The sequence below is a fragment of the Suricata suricatta genome, chromosome 11, assembly GCF_006229205.1.
Source record: "Suricata suricatta isolate VVHF042 chromosome 11, meerkat_22Aug2017_6uvM2_HiC, whole genome shotgun sequence".
Lineage (NCBI taxonomy): Eukaryota > Metazoa > Chordata > Mammalia > Carnivora > Herpestidae > Suricata > Suricata suricatta.
In genome coordinates, this window is record NC_043710.1 from 67,602,183 (window position 1) to 67,618,679 (window position 16,497).

Here is a 16,497-nt window from a genome sequence, read left to right on the forward strand (position 1 = left end):
GGTCTTGAGGGCTTTAGGCACAGCTTGGGAGTGGCAGAAGCTTAGGGTTCATTTTGGCTGGTATTAGGTCTTCTTAAAATATCTGCCTGCTCTCTATAGGATGAATATTGTTATGTTTTTATTGATTTTCTGTCAAGGACATTTTACTACATTACTAAATATTTCATGAAATAAGGTTGTTCAGAAACTTATGCTATAGATATCACATGGCTGATCTATCCATTTCTAATTGTACATTTAGTTTATTCTGAACAGTATGCTTCCATTGATGTTGTTTCTATGGCTTTACTGTTTTATAACTCATTCCCCCTAGAAAATTTCTGTAAAATGGGTGGCTAATAACTGATGGTGGATGGGGGTTTAGGGGAGAGGGGAAAGACAGGCATTGAGGAAGGCACTTGTTGGGATGAGCACTGGGTGTTATATGGAAACTAAACTGACAACAAATTATATTAAAAAATGAGTGGCTAATAGAATTTGGAAATATCTTAAATGTTTTTAAATTGCACTTTTAATATATTCTTGATATGTATAAACTGTTTCCAGAAAAATTGTACTCATTTATCAGTAAATATTTTCTGAATTGATAGCAAATAACATATTAATAGTTTGTTACTAGTTAGGTGAAATACATTTTGTTTATAGTCCATTTCTTTTTCTTAATTTTTATTCATTTTTGTGAAATAGAGAGACAGCACTATAGCAGGGGAGGGGCAGAGAGAGGGAGACACAGAATCTGAAGCAGGCTCCAGGCTCTGAACTGTCAGCACAGAGTCCCACACAGGACCTAAACCCACAAACTGTGAGATCATGACCTGAGCTGAAGTCAGACACTCAACCGAGTGAGCCACCCAAGTGACCCGATAGTGCATTTCTAAGCTTTTCTGAAGTTTCTGATCATGTTATTGCCCATTTACTTCCTCTCTGAGTTTTGTCTTTTTTATTGATTTATGAAAGCTCTTTTTACACTCCCCTCAACACACGCTTACACACACATGAATACATATTCTCTATACAATGCTTACTGAGATAAGGAGAATAGGAGCAAAGAGGAGGGACTCAAATAAGTGACGTATATTTATGGTCATATATGTTGAAAATATTTCTCCCAACTTTTTTTTTGCCTTTTACTTAATGGGAGTTTTTTTTTTTTTACCTTACGTTTCTTTTTTTAATGATTTTTAGCTTAGAGCTACAGTTTATTTTTTGTAGCAACCCAAAGAACACCGTGATGAAGAACAGAGGCTCTGGTGTTTGCTTTGCCGGGTTTGAATCCTTTCTCTGCCATTTGTCTGCTGTGTGATCTTGATCAAATTACTTTAATAGCTCTTTGCCTTACCTTTTGTATAAAAAGAACATATTAATTTCACTTAGTTCATGGTGGGTGATGAATTTTTATCAAACAATACATAGATAAAGCACAGAGTATGATGGCTGGAGTATCTTATAAGTTAAAGAAGTCAATATAGTGTAACAAATATCCTCATCTATTCCTTTGTGATTTCTCCCATAACTTTTATCCTCAGAGTCTCTACATCCAAAGGAAAACTACAAAGAATTCATTTATATCTTGTTTTATTTTCATCATTATTTGTTTACTTACTCATTTTTTAAATGTTCAACTCACTAGAGTTTATTTTGTTATATAGTAAGAGGTAAGGTAACTTGATTTTTTCCCTGAAATGTTCAATGTTTCCTTTGGCAATTAATCCATCTCTTCTCATTGGTTTGTATAACTCCTTTATCATTTACCAAATTTTAATATACATTTGGGTCTATTTTTAGATTATTTGTTCTATTCTGTTGTTCTGTCCTTTGATTTCTATCTCAGTGCCATGTTGGAAAAAATCAGTGTAAGTTTTATTATTTACTAGATCAGTTCTGATTATATAATTTTCAAAATTCCTTTCAAAATCCTTGTATATATTTTAGACTGGAAAATTGTCCATAAAGTAGTCTAAACCATTTTGTTATGTAAAAATATTACTGGGATTTTGAATAGGATTACACAGAATGAATTAAGGGGGAACTGACACTTTTAATCTATTTGGTTTCTTCATTTACAAAATGTTTTAGATATCTCAATAGATTTTTTTTTAGAGTTTTCACAAAGCTTTCCAGATGCTTCTTAATATTTTAAGCAGTTAACATTTTTTTTTTTTTTTTGCTAATTGTAAAAAGGACTTTCTCTCCTAGTTGGTAACAAGATGTAGGAGACAATTTTAGTCCTGGTTCTCTATTCAACTTCAATTTTCTGACTTACATTATCGTTGGGTCCTCTTTTTCTAAGATGTTTTTATTCTTAACCAGGAACTACCTGCCAAATATCAATTAAATTTCAAGTGGGGATACTCTATACCTAAAAAGTTAGTTTTTCTACTGAAAATAAATTTTTATTGTATCTCAGATACACATAAGGCTTACTTGGGGAAATAGAAATTGTTCCCGCTACAGAGCAGATAAAGAGAATGAATTTAATCACAGTTGTGATAAGAATTAGGGAGGATGGCTGGGCACAAGATTAGGGTACAATGTGGGGCTACAGCAGACAATCTTTAGGAGGTAATATTTGAGGTGAGCTCTGAGAGACGAGCAGAAATTAACTAGGCAATGCATGGATGCTCCTGATGGAGGGATGAGCCAGAATGCAGGATGTTCAAGGAATTAAGATAGAATCTCTGTGGCTGTGACGCAGATACAAGTGAGATGGGAAGTGACATTAGGTAAGTCAGAAGAAAGGGTTTTAGCCTTTAAAGAAAAACAAAAGTCACTGTGAAAAAAACCTTATATAGGTTTGTTCCCATAGTTACACTGTTGTAGTTCTTAAGGAAATAGCACTATAAGAGTTAATATTTTTTAGAAAGAACATTTCCTCCTGGAAGGAATTAAGTCTAGTTTCTTCTCTATATTTCTTCACAGAGTTTGCAGCCCTAGTCAAAGCCCAATGAGGGCAGCCTGCCATGGGATGATGCAAAAGCTCAGAAAACATTACTCACATAAGTCCTGTCTGCAGTTCTTGCTCTTACTGTCTTGAACAAACCTCAGCCTGTTTTGTAAAAGTAGTTGTCTGTGGAATAGTCACAATGTCTGTTCTGTGAAATCTAAGGATGGTGAGTGCCAAACAGATTTATGAAAGGTCAAATCATCAGCATAACTTAAAAGACAGCCTATTGTCTAAGTAGACAAGAGTGTTAGGGGAGTGTTCCTCAGTGTTGGCAATATTGACATTTTTCGCCAAACAACACTTTGCTATGGGGGCTGTGGTGGTTATGTGGTTTGTAGGGTATTTAGTATCAGAATTCTTGGCTTCTATCACTATTTGCAAGTAGCATCCACTTCCCCTCCCCTCCTGCAGTTTTGATCACCAAATGTCCTCTAAGGAACAAAATCTCCCAGGTTAAGAAACACTGAGTTATGGAGATTTATTTTATGAAAGTCCTGTTCTTCCTGGTAGAAACTATTATATCCATTTTTGTTTTGCCTTTTGCCATGAATGCATTCACACACTAATATTTAACAAATGAGATTCAGAAGTATTCATAACTGCTAACTCTCCTATAGTCTACAAAACATTGTCATATGTATCTTCTATTCGTTCATCTCGGTGAACATGTATTAAACTCGTGCTTTGTGTAGGCATTGTGTGGGTTGCAACAAGTTCAAATGAGACAACTTTGCAAGCCACCTAGAGTATGGGGCAAGACCAGGCATAAGTGTCTGTCATAGGCACTGTTTAGAAATGTGGCAGAATTCTCCTAACACATGAACAGAATGCTTAAGACCCCAGTTGAGGGGTAAAGATCCCAGGAGCTTAAAATAGAAGTGAAGCCCTGAGTTGCATCTGAAACATGTTATTTTTTCAGAGTGATGGATTTAGAGAGTGGTTGGTGAGCTGTGAGACCTACAGTATTAACTTACAATGTGTATTATGATTATCTCTGTTTTAAGAATGAGAAAACCGAAAGGTTAAACATTTAGTTTAGGGTAACTTAGTTAGATAGCAACAAAGCTAACCAGTCAATTTAACTATTTTCTGGATTAACATTGTTGCTTTTTATAGTCAAATACAATGTTGTAAGAGACTCAGGAAACAGTTTTGACAAACAGTCCTCTCAAATATCTCCCAAAAATTATAATGACAAAAATAATATTCCCTTACATTAGCACAGTTCACAAGGCACATTCACAGAACTTCTATCCTGTGGTCCTTCCACAAACCCTGTCAAGTTCAGACAGTAGGCTTATATTATCATCTCTGCTTTATAGTGAGAAAAGAAACACTCAGGGAGCGTGTTTACGTATAGTACTCACAAAGCATGCTGCCCTTCTCAGCATGGATACGTGGCTCCCATAGTGCAATGTAATGGTTCATTGTATTTGAGCTTGTCATTGTATTTTAGCACCAGGATACTGCCATCATTTTGCTATCCCTCAAAGCAGTCCAATTTCTGCATTTAGAGCTGAAATTATAGCATCTCAAAGCTAAATTTAAAAGAGCAATTTACTGCTGTCCCCATGAAGAAACAGAACCAATCAATGTAATAAAAAAAATTAAGATCATTCTGTACTTTGTACAGTTGCTTTTGCAGTCGTGTGACTCATAGGGAGCAGCAAACTGCCTGTCATCATGGAGTATTTAGAAAGCAGAGCAGTGTTTGGCCAGGAGAAGATACTCAAGAAATGTGTTAGAAGGACAGATGGATGGACAAGTGAATGGATGGATGAGAAGGTGAATGGAAAGATGATTACTGTCAGGGTGAGAGATGGTGACTTTTCTGTTGTCAGGTACAAACTGCTTGTCACTGGCTTCCACAGGGTTTCTCATCCTAGTTCTTATGTGAAAGAAGGGCAAGAACAAGTGAGAAATACTGAAATCAAGGACAGCATTTTCATTTGGAAACCTCCTTTTTAAGGGAGAGGGTTCAAGACCCATTGTGTTTGCCACACTACTGCAATGAGCAGCCTCAAAGATGATCCCCTCCCCACTTCTTTCTACTATATATATCCAATTAGTCACCAAGGCCTGTTACACCTCTCTTTTCAAGGCATTTCAGAATGTCCCCTCACTTCCAATTCTATCCTTGTTACTTCAGCTCAGACCCCTAGCACCTAATTTCAGGGATGTTACCCTATTACCTGGTTTGTCTTCTTTATGTTTTTCCTTGAGCACCATGTTCAAACTAAAACTTAAATACTTCTTTTGTTGTTTCTTCTGTCTTCCAAAACTTGTAATGACTGTACATGAAATTTAAATTTCTTATTCTAGCATACTAGGCTTCCCATGACATAATACAGCCCTTCCTATTTTCTCTTTACACAAACCTACTCAAACCTGAATGGTCTCTTTACTGACCCAGAACATATTTTACATATCACCTCCTACCATGTATTCTTTTGTTGAATATTTACCAAGAACCTTCTATGTAAGCTGTGTGTTAAAACACGAGTATTGGGGCAGCTGGGTGGATCAGTTGATTAAGCATCTGACTCTTGATTTTGGCTCAGGTCATGATGTCACAGTTCCTGAGTTTAAGGCCCATGTTGGGTTCTCTGCTGTCAGCATGAAACCTGCTTTGAGTCCTCTGTTCCTCTCAGTCTCTGCCCTGCCCCTGCTTGTGCATGCTCTCGTGCACTTGCTCTCTCTCTTTCTCTCTCTCTCAAAAAAAAACCATTTAAAAAAATACATGAGTATTCCAAAAAAAAAAGTATGAAAAGACAAAACTCCTGCTCTCAAATGGCTCCGTATCTTGGGGTAAATGAATAAGCTATTTTATTAGGGAGTGAATGTACTGCCATCAGTCAAGAACAAGATGCTGAAAAAACTCTGGTGAAGGACAGCTCTGGACTAAACCTCATGCTTCCTATTTTGGATCACTTCTGTATCTGTTGCTCAACACTTCCTGTATTATAATTTCACTTCTACCCTGTTTTAGAATTAAATCATCCCTGAAGTCAGAGATGACATCTCACCTCTGGATCCTGCAAACCCACTTGTGTGCCAGACCACCACACATCAACACATACAACATTGAGCTGTTGCTGGTTACTCCTTCCCTGAGAGGTGCATGTTGGAAGCATTATACACATTTTCCCAATTGATTTCCACAATGCAGTAGGCATGATTGATGTATTTGTCCTATCTCTATTTTACATACTGGTATCAAATAACTTGTTGAACAACTAGTAGACCAAAGAGCCATGAGCAGAACCCCACCAGTGTGATGTCAAGTCCTATGCTTTTTAAAACTTTATTTATTTTGAGAGAGAGGAGAAGGGAGAGAAGGGGAGGGAGGAGAGAGAAAACCTCAAGCAGGCTCTGCACTGTCAGCACAGAACCCAATGCAGGGCTGCTCTTAATCACTTCCAAATCTTAGCATACCAATAACTTATTAATGAAAAAATGAATGTCCCTCTTTCTCTGTAGGTGGTTCCTCTTCCACTAGGATTTCATAAAACCTTGGAAGAGGTCAGACACATTCATTTTTCTTTGCCTTTAAAATGAGAGATGTTTAAATTGAATTGATACAAGTGAAAATAGTCATCCCAGAGAAGCTACAAGCTGTAGGTACATGCAAGGCATTGGGACAGATAACGGATGAGTAGCCAATGTTGACCTGAGAGGGCTAGAAGTGGAGTCCATGAACTTATCTACATGGGATCACATTATGTGTTCTGTTCCATGCGATCAATAAATAATGGGAGCAGGAATGACAATTCCAGGGGAGGAAGATGGTTGCTTTCTGGAAAGCAAGTTCCCCTCTCCTAGCCAATGCAGCTGCTTTACTTTGTCCTCTCTCCTGAAAGAGGACTTATTCTTCTCCAGCTGCAAGGCATTAAAGGGACAGAATTACAGGAAAGAAGCTTGCCTGTGCAGAGGGAAAATGAGCTGCACGGGGTTTGGCAAGATTTGGCAGCTGTTCCACGTTGGCCACTGTAATAAGGTAAGAGAAGGGGGATTGTGCTAATGAACAATGCTGTTCAGTTGGCCTGTACCCCACCTCTCATCTGAACTTGTCTTTGGGCCCTGGAGAGCCTTATATAGCATTAGGCTTTTTAAATCCTCTGATGATGCTGGGATAGCTGAAGCAAATCTTGGAGACACACTCTAGGTCAGAACCATCAGAAGGAATTATGATAAAGTGGAAAGAACACGGAGCCTGACTTCAGAAAATTCAGTTCTGACTGTGGTTTGGCTTCTTAGCAGCTATAGGACTGTTTCTAAGCTTGAACTATTGTCTGCAAATGGAGATAGAAATACTTGTAGAAGGGTTGTTCTGATGATTACATACAATTGTACTTATGGGAGAGTCTAATATGTTTTTTCATCTTTAAACACCCAGTTGAAGATTCCTTCCACCCTTACCCCAGTGGATTTGGATGGAGACTGGTCTTGGATGACTGATGAAAGTAAGTAATTAGAACTAAGATGCAAAAGCAAACAATCATACCATTGGGCCTCCAAACCATGTATGAATAAATATTTTCAGCCTCTTTCCTCAGTCCCTAAAGAAAATTCTGGCATTTTCTACTCTTCTATGATATGGTTGGTCAAATTCCCCTTTATAGGTCTGAAGATCACTTGGAATTGACCAAATAATTAACAGTTTTCCTCATTTTCTTGTATATTTATAACTGTCTTCTATTTAATTTACCCTAAGAACAGAAATCTCATCCCAAGTGAGTTAATAATATAGAAGGCAGTAAGAGATTAGAATATGTAATGATTTCAAAATACTGTGAGAACTGCCTTTGCCCAAAAACTATATTGGCTTTCTGCTTGAAAAATACAAAGTGACTTGCTCATAGAATTTGCCTCAAATCAGGCAAGAGATTTACAATCTGATTTTGTCATAGTCCATGTTTGTGCTCTAGGTGATATAATAAATGACAGGACTGAGCTAGTCTATTGGAGGCCTTGATGCAGAGTACTCTCTCTGGATGGAAGCAGGTCAGCAACTTGATGAGCAGAGTGCCGGCTTTATCCCAGCCCTTCCTAAGTTGGTCGTGTGTGTGAAACCTGGACCACTGTTGCTGGTTTCCCTGATTCATGGGATTACAGTACCCCATCCTCCTTTAAAGACTTTGTGGTATCAATAGAGAGTGATTATGGGTTGCATGGAAACCTCTTTATGTCTTACTCTAATATCAAGTATAAGTCAAGGTTTGCTCAGAATTACAAAGAAAAATATATTGATTAAAGTTTTAATAAAAATTTATTTAGTACATACAACATACTAAATATTGAGATAAATGCTTTCAAAAGCACTGTTTCATTTGAACCCACAATAAACCTTGAGGAAGTTATTTTTGTCCCTATTTTACTGAAGAGGTTGTGGTGAAGAGGTAAAATAAAATCACACAGGAAACAACTGTCAGAGCCAAATTTTGAGTTGAAGTCTTTTTTTTTTAAATAGCGTTATGCTGCCTTAAAACTTCCTATCTGTGTGATATTGTCAAATTCCCTTTATCCCAGTGTAAGTTGCCATGTATACTATTCCTCCAGGGTTAATATGTAGGAGATAGGCTGATACTAAACTGTACAACATGGCTTTAATTTGGATGAAATTCTTTTTCCTCTTTTGATTGATTTTATCTTCATTTGTCAGTGTTGTGAGCTGGTCAGAGAAAAATAAACAATTATCCATTTGACCTATCAGCATCCATGAGGCAATGTGCCTAATAAGAAATATATTTATTTATTACTTTAGTCATTGTTCAACATATAAACATTTATTAATATCTTATTTTGTTTTAGACTTGGCTGGACACCATTCAGCATTATGAAAATAAAAATGAGATTTCAATGGAGGATATTGCTCAAGTAGGAAAGACAATCATGTAAACAAATAATTAGGATATTCATTTTACAAAGATCTGCCAAGGTGTTGTCATCTCTAGAAGTCCTCGAGTTATATTACTTATCTTTTGTGTTTTGATGACACACATACATGCTTTGTTAGCAGTTAGCCATATAATACAGAAATTTTCTGGTTATAATTTATCTTCCAAATGGAAAGTATACTACTCACTGGCAGGGATTTTGTAACTATTAATGTTTGGGTATTTAGGTCACATAGTACAGAAAATATACTAAAAACAGAGTACTGTACCAGCTTCAGCGGGAGCATGATGAAAGAGTTGGGAAATTCTGAGAAAGTCACCCTTGAGAAAAAAGAAAGGATAGTTAACAAGTGCAATAATGGGAATTTTAAAAGAATAATGGAGGAGGAGAAAAAAAATCAAGGACATGAAGTTAGAGTGTAGAGCATAATCAAAGAGAGCCATGGATGTGTGAGTGTGCAAAGGAACAATGAATGATCTAAGAAAAAGGAATGAAGGGTAATTAAACATGGATGGGCAAGAGGTGTGCCTGCATGGCTCAGTTGGTTAAGCATCCAACTCTTGATTTCAGCTCAGGTCATGTTCTCGTTTCCATGGGATCAAGCCCCATGTTGGGATATGCTCTGGCAGCATGGAGCCTGCTTGGGATTCTTTCTCTTTCTTTCTCTTTGCCCTACATTGCACATTCTTTCTCTTTCTCTCTCTCTAAAAATAAATAAATAAACATTTCAGGGGAAAAAAACAAGCATGAATTGGCAAGAGATAACAACAGGTAGGTACAATGATAGACTTTTGAAAGGAATTGTATAGAAGGATCAGAGTTTAACCTGTGTGATGCATGGGCAATGAGGGTCATAGAGGGTTTGTTAGGCTGAGGCTAACACATAGGACTGGCATATTTCAAAGATCATTTTTCAGTTTACCATTTTATATGCATGTTTCTCTTCTTTTGATTTTTGGGGTGGGGAAAGTTGCAGGAATGACACAGGGACATTAAGTTGCAAGGAGCAGTCATGGTGGGGATACTGGAAGGATTATCACCTAAATTTATAATCTTACTTTTATTCACAGGAGTTATAAAAGAACTTGTACAAGGGTATAAGTATTAATAAGGGGATTTGGAGCTCTATTCAATAATGTCTGCCAAAGGAGAAATTTCTGTGTCTCTATTAAAATTCCCAGAATAGTAGTTGGTTGTTGTAAGACTACTGCAACCTCTGGATTTTTAGAAAACTGCTCTGTTCCCATGACTGAGTAATTTTTGGAAAAATAATAACCAAAACACAATAAATTTCTTCATTGTAATCTCAGTAGCCAGAGTTAGGTAATACTACTCTCTTCTTCCTCCTTTTTGTGGATCTGTTTCTAATTCTGCACAAGTATCAGGATCATTTCTCTGTGAGTTTGTTTGCTTGTATCCCATGTTGTGAAACCACTGTATAATGATTGGCTCATATCAACTTCTTGACATTACATGGTGACAATAGCAAACAGTTGGCTCATCTGCACAATGTATAGTTTTACAAAATTTGGTACATTTAACTGTTACTGATTGCTGGTTGTTACCATGAGAGCTTACCATTAGTCATAGAGGATAATGCAGTGTAACAAGTCTTAACTAAAGTGAGAACACCCATGTATGAGTCCCAGCTATACCAACTTATCCATAAAATGGAAATAATCCTAAAATGGAAATTACACTTCTTTTTCTATCTCAAAATATTTCTGTGTGAAATCTGAACACATAAAAAATTCAATCACTGTGCTCTCGCTCCCAGACAAGAGGTTTTGGTTCTGAGATAGAACTTAATTGGATCTCAAGAGTCTCAGAGACAATAAGCTCCATGAGAACCAATTCAGGCCAATAATGGGCCATAAATTATAGCCATGTGAAAAAAATTACTGGAAAATTCATCATTATTTTTCTTATAAATGATGGTAAGATATTTCACCTCAATAAAGAAGAAAGGTTAAAAATGCTGGAATGGGTTAGGGATGTCAAGAGTAATGATGGTAGTATTGGAATGAAGGTGAGGTAGAGATGGGGGAAATTTGGATTCTTGTAGACATTTTGGCCACTACATCAAGTGTTATTTAGAGACTTTTTTTCTGAATTGTTCAGTTATATTGGGGCGCCTGGGTGGCTCAGTCAGTTAAGCATCCAACTTTAGCTAGGGTCATGATCTCATGGTTCCATGGGTTCAAGCCCCACATCAGGCTCTGTGCTGACAGCTAGCTTAGAGCCTGGAGCCTGTCTTTGGATTCTGTGTCTCCCTCTCTCTCTCTCTGACCCTACCCTGCTCATGTTGTCTCCCTCTCTCTCTCTCTCTCTCTCTCAAAAATAAATTAAAACATTTACAAAATTTGAATTGTTCAGGTATAGAAGACTATAATTTTTTTGGTTTAGACCATTTCAGGGTAGAGTTTTCTATAACTTATATTTCAAAGAATGCTACTAATTTTGATAAAGTTGATTAGATAAAATTATCTCCAGTGCAGCTCTTTCAGCTTTGATTTCTCAGCAAAGCTAACTTGGAAATGTTACCATTATATTGTTTGTGGATCACTGGCAATCCAACCAGATAAGGCAGAAGAGATGGTTTGTTTTAAATGGCCATTCAACAACTGGATTCGTTATTTTCTAGTTTTGAAATTATTTTCACATCACATAATAAGACACTAAAAATTCTGAAGCATTATAGTATAGAATTAACCAAAGGGACTAGTTATTTGAGTTATTTCTTGTAGTCTTTTAAAGATCCCTGAGAAACACTGGGGGCTTTTTAAAAATATAACTGTATGTATGTATGTATATATGCACACACATATACAACCATCCACAAAGATATATGGAAAGTACACATACAACCACTTTTCTTTCTGTGTATCATTTTACAATTTTTAGAGTACTTGCATATTATTTAATCTTTACAATAACTCTAGATTAGTGTCTAGTCTTAGTTTTAACATCAGTACTGGACAGTTGCTAGCATCTAAGCTTAAATGATAAAAATCATTTCAGAAAAGTTATGTGATTGTCCAGTGAAAGTAGAGTAGAAAGAAATAGACTTTCTACCACTAGAAAGATTGAGTAGACTTACTTTTCCCTATTTCAGCAGCCAAGTATAGTTAAAAACCCTGGACATTATGTATAAAACAAACATAAGATAACTTTGAAAAAAATAGAAAAAAGCCAACAGTCTAGGGTTTGGGGGATCCAAGGAATAACATCGTGGTAAATTCCATGGATTTCCTTCTGCATTATATATCCCAAACAGGGTAGAAAAATCGGCAACTCAGTAACCCTGGTGGGTACAGATTTAAAAAATATCCCAAGAGAAACCAAGTTTTTCTCTCACCATAGGATTAGGAAAGGGGCAGGATAGCAAGAAAAAAACCTTTTTGACAAGGATATGCTCTTGCCGACCATCACAGAGAAGAACTGAGGTCCCATATGAAACTCCAGGTAGCACAGATGAGGCGAAAAGTATAGACCTTCACCATTGATATGCTGTAATGATATGCCCCAGCTCCAGTAGCAAGGTGGGTGGAGGCCTATAGTAGCTAGCACTTTTATCCTGCTAGGTGACAGTGGGCCTCCCCATGCCACCTGACTGTCAATGGAGGCAACATAGGGAGTTGAACTTCCACACCCATCTGACAGCAACGAAGCACTCCCCACTTTCCCTTGTTGGGGTTGTATCAGAGGTGACCTGGTGGAGAGTCAAGAATTTATTACCACCCAGTAATAATGAGGCCATCTCCCTGCAGGTCTAGTGGGAGCCAGGTGAGAGCAAAAACAAGGCATCAGTCCTCCTCTCAGCCATAATGGTACAAGTAGAATTCTAGTGGAGAGCATGAGCTACCATCCATGTGCAGCAGTAATAAGATATTTCTTCTTTTTTAAAAAATGTTTATTTTTTAAGAGGGAGAAAGAGAGAGAGAGAGAGAGAGAAGGTTTGAGTGGGGGAGTGGCAGAGAGAGAGGGAGATAAAGAATCCCAGTTAGGCTTTGTGTCATCAGCACAGAGACCAAGGTGGGGCTTGAACTCACAAACCAGGAGATTATGACCCAAGTTGAAATCAAGAGTCTGACACTTAATCAACTGAGCCTCCCAGGCACCCCAATAAGATATCTCTTCTTTTTGACAGTGTTAAAAGAAACGGAGTGGGATACCTGGACTTCTACTCAGTAATGGCATGGTAGACCTTTTCTTCTCTTGCTGACATAGTATCAAAGGCAGCCCACTAAAATTAGATTTAAACAAGACCCAGAGTCTAATAGAACCTAAAATGTCTAGGTTTCAGTAGAAACTAAGTTATCATACAAAGAGTCAGGAACATCTCAACTTGAATGAGAAAGATATTAATAGACACTAAGGATGAAGTAACACATTAGAGTTATCAGATAGGGATTTTAAAGCCGCCATCATAAAAATTCTCCAGTGAATAATTATGTATATATTTGAAACAAATAAGCAAAATAAAAGGTTTCAGGGAAAAAATGGAAGTTTTAAAGAATGACTGAATGGAATTTTAGAACTGTAAAATACAGTAACTAAGATAGAACTCAGCAGAATGGAAGGACAGAGGGAAGTATCAGTGAAATGGCACAACATTTTCCTAGGGCTGGGGGGGGGGGGGAAGAACTATCAACTTAGAATCTTATATCCAGCAAAAATATCCTTCAGAAATGAAAAAAAAAACCCCACAGTTTCAGATGAAGGAGAAGTAGGGAAATATGTTCTCGTAAGTCCCACCATAAAAGGATATCTAAAAGGAAGTTCTCTACACAGAAATGATAAAAGATTTCAGAAATATAAAGAGAAAAGAAAAAAAACACTGCAAGGAGTTAAAATTTATGATTAATGACAATATACTTCTATTTTATTTTCTGAATTAGGCTTGAGAGTTGATACAAAAATTATAACACTGATATAGTTATTGATTTAAATTTTTTTAAGTTTAAATTTTACTTTATTTAAATTTTGTATAGTTAACATACCGTGTTATAGTAGGTTCAATTGTACAAGATAGTGATGCAACAATTCCATATATCCCCTAGCGCTCATCACAACAGGGTTATTGGTTTTGGTAGAGGAAAATTTAAGACATTTAAATTATAAATGGGAGAGGGTGAAAGGACATAAGAGAGGAGAGGTTTCTATCCTTCATTGAGCTGATGCAATGTCAACACCAGCAGACTCTGGTAAGCTATGTTTGTGTAATACCTAAGAGAAGACACTAAAAAAGCTATGATGAGATCTACCCTAAAACATAATAAACCAAAATGGAATTCTAGAACATATTCAAATAACCCAAAGGAAGACAGGAAAAGAAAAGAGAAATTAACAAACAAAAAGCAAATAAAATGGATTCCACTTATGTAATATTCTTAAAATGACAACATTTTTAGAGCTGAAAAACAAATTACGGTTGTCAGGGGTTATGGGAGGTAAAAGAGAGTGACTATAAAGGAGAAGCAAGAGGGAAGTCTTAGTGGTGATGGAATATTCCTGCATCTTGTGTAAAGCAGCAGTCATGTGGTCTACACATGAAAATAGAGCACAGAGCTAAACACCATTGGGGCAACCTGGTTGAAGAGTGCCTGAGACCTTTTAGACTAATCTCACTATTTCCTGTGACTCTTTATTTCCAAATAAAGTTTTCAAAAATAATGGAGTAAATAGTAGAACCAAAACAAGACTATGTCTCTTGTGTCCCAGACCAACTTTTCTTTCCTGTATTACATGGCTATTCAAACAGCCAATGTAAAGTATTAGAGATATGAAACATCCTACGTGTTAGTTCTTTTTCAGTTATTAATTTTTTTAAACTTTTTCTTTGGAGAAAGAGAGTACATATTCACTCATGCACAAGCAGGGAAGGGGCAGAGGGATGGAGAGGGAGAGAATCTTAAGCAGGCTCCATCCTCAGTGTGGAGCCTGATGTGGGGCTCTATCCCACAATTGTGAGATCATAACTTGAGCTGAAATCAAGAATTGGACGCTTAACTGACTAAGCCACTGAAGCATCCCAAGTTCTCATTTTCAAAATTACCTGACAGCTCTATCAAAACTTATTTTCTTATTACACTATAGTTGCAATGTCAGTCACCTGGTCTCAACTATTTCATGAGAACATTCCTAACTCTGCTAGCCCCACACTGACATTCAGAATTTCTACAGACTCAAATTTGCCCCACACCATGTAACATGGTCATATGCAGCCTAGTGATTTTCAGTGGGTCATTTTTGCTAGCCCTATTTATGTAACTAGTTCATAAGTACCTTAAAATGAGTCACAAGGGTTATATTTTTTCCTGTCTGTACACCTAGCTCAGAGATACTCACTAAATCCCATATAGGCTAATGGAATGAAGGTCAGGTGCATTCATTAGAAAGTTGTTTGTAAAATTTTCAAAAGTAAACTTTTCTCAAGATTGACTTAAATGGCATTCCAGAGATAAAATTTCCAAGGAATCCAAATGTTTACTCCAAGTACTATCTATTTTTTATTGCCAAAATTTTAGCCATAGCATTTCACACAGAACTTTATGTTGCAAGAAAAGAAAGTCCAATTCAAATTGGCTTGAATAATAAAGAGAATTCACTGGCTAATGTAAGTGAAAGTTTAGTAGTAATTCAGTCATAGCCTGACCTGGGAGCCAAGGGCTGCCAACTAGGATCTGACTTTCTGATCTATGCAAGGTTGGTTTGTGTCACAGATTTTACAGTGCCCTGTTCACTCCAGTGCTCCCCTGATTATCATAAAGTGCCTGCTGGTTTCATTCCTGACACTTGTCCATCACAATACCCAGAGAAATAGTTTCAAAGAAGAGAGAAATCTTTTCTTTCTCAGGTTATACAACAAAAGTCACTTTGTACTTCTTTGACCCTGACCGAGTACTGTGTCTCTTTCCAAATTCTATCATTTTACAGGCAGGATTAAATACACAAATTAGCTTTAGCAAATTATAAACCACTCTTGGATCTGAAGGTGGTAATCAATAGAACTCAAATTAAGTGGCTGAGAATGTATAGGTAATGATTCCTCCAATGCAAACTTCGGGTATATTGATGGTTGGAAGATGATGTGGATGCTAAGAATAAAACCAACTGCATCAATATTGGGGAAAGTAGAGATTGTGACTGGGAAGAACTTCAGAATCTTTTTGCTTTGGATCTGGGCCAAGAATCTGTATATATCAGTTTTAAGTCTGACTTTGCATTTTGTTGTACCAGGTGATTCAATTAACTTCTGAGTTCTAGCCTAAAAAACGTATTTAGGTGGATGTATTGCTGCTTTATTCAATGCTTGTGAGGACCAAATGAAGTAATGATTGCAAAAGTGCTTTAAAATCTGTAATTGATATTAAATAAGGATAAGTTGACTGTGTATCTTTCCACATGTATGCCTGCATATTGGTATATTTATGTATGTATTTATCCTTTTCTTACTTTGTTTTTTAGAGTCCTTTTTATTGAAATATCTTTAAAAATCCCATAAAATCCTGTTTGTGAAAAGAATTATACTGTTTTTTCTTCATTTATAAATGTAGAACAATTTTATTGCTTGTCAGTAAAGACAGGTGTTTGTGAAGAATGGATATCTGTGAGATATTTTACATGTGCTACCTCAGTAAATTCTCCCCCAC